This window comes from Hemiscyllium ocellatum, chromosome 17 (genome assembly GCF_020745735.1).
Source record: "Hemiscyllium ocellatum isolate sHemOce1 chromosome 17, sHemOce1.pat.X.cur, whole genome shotgun sequence".
Lineage (NCBI taxonomy): Eukaryota > Metazoa > Chordata > Chondrichthyes > Orectolobiformes > Hemiscylliidae > Hemiscyllium > Hemiscyllium ocellatum.
Genome location: NC_083417.1, coordinates 56,845,144 through 56,850,862, shown reverse-complemented (window position 1 = coordinate 56,850,862; position 5,719 = coordinate 56,845,144).

The following is a 5,719-nucleotide window of genomic DNA, read 5'->3' as shown; positions in this document are numbered from 1 at the left end:
GCATTTTTGATGGGAATGCAAACTGCCTTCTTCAGAGCGTCCCTTTGTCTAACCCGCTTTATTTCCTGTCGAAAGATACTCCAACAGGCAGAGTGTATGCACAATTCTGCTGATATTTTGTTTCCATTAGCAAGTTGCGAAAGTCATGCGTCAAGTCATAAAGCCAGATACTGTAGATTTCGGTTCAATTTTACTTCCTTTTTTAAACTCTAAAATTGTTATTGGATTTGCATGGTTTAAACCAAGATATCACTGTGCTTGTGAGCAGCTTATTTATCGGCTTTTAGTTGTGTTAATAGTTCTGGAGCACAAGCTTTCAGTACTGCTACTGGAGTGCTATCAGGGCCCGTAAGCCCTTGATGTATGCAGTGCCTCCAACCATGTCTTGACATCACCTGGTGTGAATCATATTGGCTGAGGGATCAGCATCTGTGGTGCTGGGGACCTCCTGGAGGAGGCGGAGATGGACTAGCCACTTCTGGTTGAAAATTGTTACAAATGCTTCAACTATTTCCTTTGATGTGCTGGCCTTCCCAATCTTTTAAGGATGGGGATATTTGTGGACCGTCCTTCTCCGGTGAATTGTTTAATTGTGAACTGACTTCTGTCTGTGGCAGGACTACAGAGCTTAGGTCTGATCTGTTGGTTGTGAAGTTACTTAGTTCTGATCATTGTATGCTGCATCTGCTGTTTTGACATGATGTTCATTTTCATTTAGCTTCAGCAGCTTGCCACTTCACTTTTAGGTATGCCTGGTGCTGCTCTTGCAGTGCTCTCCTGCACTCACCTTCGAACCAAGGTTGATGCCCGGGCTTGATGGCAATGGTAGAGTGGGAGATATGCTGGGCTATCGGGCTATAGGATGGGGTTGAATACAATTCTGCTGCCAATGACCTATACTGCCTTACAGGCACCCAGTTTTGCGTTGCTCGATTTTATTCCAAATTTAGCACATTGCCAGCAGTGATTGTTGTGGAGGTTGGTCGTTGTCCTGGAGTCTCCAGGCCAACGCTGGAAGGTTGGTCAGCATAGTTATAGCAGGTTGGGCCAATGATCTCCATCAGTTTGTTTGCAGCCCACAGCCCAGTGTCCTGTTTCTGCCCCTTGTATTGCTATGCCAAGTTGACCACAACAAGGAGCAGCTCAGTGGTTAGCACTGCTGCTTCACAGGACAAGGGACATGGGTTTGATTCCACTCTAGGGCGACTGTCTGTCTGTGTAGAGTTTTCACATTCTCCCCACATCTGCGTGGGTTTCCTCCGGTGTGCTCTGGTTTCCTCCCTTGGTCCAAAGATGTGCAGGCTAGGTGGATTAGCCATGGGAAGTGCAGGGTTACACTGATAGAGTAAGGGAGGTCAGTCTGGGTAAGATGTTTTTTGGGGATGGAAGGTGGGGGGGGGGTTAGTTGGTGTGCGCTCAATGGGCTGAATAGTGTGAAAGCAGCACAGATGGGGACTCTACAATTCTAACTCCTTCAAACTGTGGATGCTCTGAAACCTTCCAGCCGGGTGAATTTTGACCTGTCATTCAGGGGATGTGGGTGTCACTGGCTAGACCGTTGCTTATCTCTAACTACCTTTTCAGGATGTTAGTAGACTGGAAACCAGATGGGTTTTTCCTAACAACTATCAATAGTTTCATGACAGATTTCATTATTTACAGATTTTAAAAGAAAATTCAAATTCCACCATCTGCCACAGCAGGATGTGAAGCTGTTGCCTGGTCTTGGTGCCATTGCTAGACCCAATAATGGGACGGCCCCTGGTCAAATCTCTTTCTACCTGTCTGCATGGGAGGCATGACTTTTTTTAAAGTGGGATTTAATCTTGTTGGACACTTATGGTGTCTGTGAGTCGAAAGAGCGATTTTTGAGAAGCAGAAGCCAGAATGACAAAAGCCAAAAGAGGAACATCACACAAAATGTGGAAGGAGAGGATGTGGGAGAGCAATGGTTTCAGAGGTGAAGGAGAGAACTGAAATGTGGGGAGGGAATTAGAACCTAGAAAAGAACTGTAAAAGAGCCAGGCTTTGAAGCAGGAGAGAAGTGAGGAGGAGCCAAGAACAGGAAGCTTGATGAGGTTTCAATTTGATTACACTGTGGAAACAGGCCCTTCGGCCCAACCAGTCCACACCGACCCTCCGAAGAGTAATTCACCCAGACCCATTTCCCTCTGACTAATCCACCTAACACTACGGGCAATTTAGCATGGCCGATTCACCTGACCGGCGCATCTTTGGACTGTGGGAGGAAACTGGAGTACCTGGAGGAAACCCACACAGACATAGGGAGAATGTGCAAACTCCACACAGACAGTTGCCAGAGGCTAGAATCAAAACCGGGTCCCTGGCACTGTGAGGCAGCAGCGCCAACCACTGAGCCACCGTACCACCCTCTTATTTATTTTTGCATACAGGGATATTGCACCCTGCAAGAATGGGCAGCGACAGCATTTCCACACAGCCATTGTGTTATGATGTTTGGAATATTGATCACTCACTCACTCACTCACTCACTGGAGTTGATAAGGGCATTTTTTTTTTTTTTTTTGTTTAGCTTCTGGTTCCAAGAGGTTGACCATCACTGATGTGACCATTTGTGTCAATGTGGTTTCGAACTGTTCCACTCTCTCTCTGATGGGATTATGTGTCCAGACTGACTCTGATGCTAAGGAGTCTTTAATAAAGTTCACTACGTGAAATCTTTTGTTCTGCGAAAGAGAGAATAAGTTACGTAAGTCCGTCAGGTTTGAAAGTATCATGGTCTCCCCCTTGAACAGCTTCAAAGCAGCAACCTTCGGAAATGTTGAGAGTCCCAGGAACGTGCAGAATAATCCCACATAGGTACCATAATTCCTGTGAAAACCTACACCTCTTACATTGGAAATGTCCTCCTGGGCTAATCAAGGAGTTTGCATGCTCAGCCAGGAATGGCTGTGATAATCTTTTGCTTGTTTGTGGTGCTACAGACTTTCCTAAACAGTGAGGCAAGAGTGCTTGTTTAAACAAACAACAACGATTTTTCCAATAACGTTGTTAAGATCTAATCTTAACATTTCAGATTGCTGGGTCTTATGCAACAATCCGGGCCCCAGCATTGCGTTTGCTTTATCCTGGAATGTTGCTTTTGCAGAGATCCAAGACAAAGATTTTGGAAAGCTTCTGCAATCTGATGCTGTTAACTCCCTGGCAGCAGCTTCTCAGGAAAACCTCTCATACATCACCGATATATCAGAAGCAGTTCAACAGTAATCTTTGTACTCATTGCATCAAATCTGCTGTGGGTAGAATTGGTTAAAGCAAGGAATTGCATATGTGTGTGTGCGTATGAGAGAGAGAGATTCTAGCACGGTAAAGCAGTCTGGTCACAGATACCACTACTAGTGGCATCTCTCAATCAGTTCCTGCATCTCAGAAGATCAGGGTGAAGTTAACTTCATCTGGCCTACAGTTTTCCCTTAAGGGTTTCCAATGTGGAAAAACTGAATGTTCACTCCTGAATGGGTGCCTTGACAAGTTTTTATCCACTGAGTCACTATGCGATTCAGCATAGCAAGTGAGAGGAATGATAGCAGAGTGGGTAAATGGAGTTGCAGTGCACAGCGTAATCTGAATGGGGGAAGCATACTCGAGGAGTTGCGTGAATTACACTAAATACAAGCCTCTTGGATGGGGTGCTGCCCAGTTAGGGAAAATGTACAGAACACAGAGTCACAGCCTTCAGTTAAGAGGAAGCGCAGGAAGATTTTAAAAACCTATGTTGTTTGTGTAGAATGTAAACCAGGAACCATTCTTGATAAACAGCTAATGTAAAAGCAGCAAAATAAAACCAAGAACTGTCAAAAGATCTGAGATAAAAACAAAAAGTGCTTGGAGAAACTCAGTCGGTCTGTTAACATCTTGTGTGTGTGTGAGAGAGAGAGAAAGAAAGAGTGAGAGATAGAGAGAGAGAGACAGAGGTTAATGTTTTGAGTCCAGTGACCGTGAAAGCAGGCTGGACTCTGACAGTGAATCCCAAACAATGCAACTGCTTGTTCATCTGTAACCAGTGCAGCAAATATCTCTGCAGTTTCCCACATGTGATCCAAACAAGCAACCAAACCAGTTCCTTCGATTGCTGCTCACTGCTGTCGTTCACGCTGAAATTTGTAGGGTTGTTTTTTTTTTAAAAAAAAACTTCCTCCTAGACCTGGGAATGTAGCTTGTAGCTCTGCTGTGGGGTAGGGCTGGGGGGAGTAACAAAGGTTTCTGGGAATGACACAGCCAGACCCAATTCCTTCTGTGCAGAATAGGTTTAGAATGTATTCTTGCGTGTACCCGAGTACCATGAAAAGCGTGCAAAGTCGCCGTTCTCTGCCGCCATCTTAGTATACAAAAGACAGGATTAAAAACAGAAGCAGAAATAAAAGAAATGGTCAGGTCACTCCCTTGCCCTCCACCATGAGTAATCACCACCAGAAATGGTGGCTCAGTGGTTAGTGCTGCTTGCCTCACAGCGCCAGGGACCTGGTTCAATTCCAGCCTCGGGTAACTGTCTGTGCACATTCTCCCTGTGTCTGTGTGGATTTCCACCCACAATCCAAAGATGCGCAGGTTAGGTGAATTGGCCATGTTAAAATTGCCCAGCATTAGTCAGGGGTAAATGTAGAGTAATAAGGTAGGTGAATAGGCCTGGATGGGTGACTCTTCAGAGGATCAGTGTGGGCTTGTTGGGCCAAATGGCCTGTTTCCACAATGAAGGGATTATATGATTCTAGGAAAAACCTGGAATCTGTCACTGCTGGAATCCTCCAGGGCCTAGCCATGGCCTGGAGCCACAGCCCTGTCACAGGAACTGCATCACCATCCTTAGGCACCATCTTGAATCCACTGATGTCATGGCAGCGTGAGTCCCATGCTGGGCCGATGTTAGCCACACAGTTACCACTGCAGTTGCCAAAACCTGAACAGGGTTCAGACTCAATGCTGGATCCACTGCCCCGAAGCAGCCACTGTCTCATTGTAGACAAATAGGAGGCTGGAAGAACACAGCAAGCCAGGCAGCATCTGGAGATGGAGAAGTCAACTTTTCAGGTGTAATCCTTTTTCAGGACAGGAGGTTGATGTAGGTGGAGCTGCAGATAAAGGGGGTGGGAGTGGCAGGGTGGTGAAGTGGGGATAGGTGAAGACAGGTAAAGGATACAACCTGGTTGGTCAATGCGAGGAATTAATCTGGTTGGTGGTCAGAAGGAAGGGTCAATGAGAGTAATGGAAGGGAGAGGGGATGGGTTGGGAAGGGAGTTGGTGGAAGGGAAGGGATGTTATTTGAAATTGGAGAGCTCAATGTTGAGTCCTCCGGGCTGTTGGCTGCCCAAGCAGAAGATGAGGTGTTGTTCCTCCAATTTGTGGCAATGGAGAAGGCCAAGGCAGGTCATGTCAGAGTGGGAGTAAGAAGGGGGATTGAAATGGGCGGGTGTGCCATTGTGGCTTACGTTGTTGTTGCCTCCTGGCACCACCATTTCAGCAAATGAACCCACCATTACCAACACTCCAGGAAGGAACTGCTCCTGCCGAGAAAAAAGAGAGTAAAAGAAAGAGAGAGGAGAAAGAAGCAGAGAGGCAGGCATAAGCAGTCCTGCCACTCCATCTCGGGGTAATGGCTGTGTACAGTAGAAATAGCTCTCTCTCTCTCTCCTTCCAGCAAGTATCACCAATGCGATTTCCAGCTATATCTGATTAATGT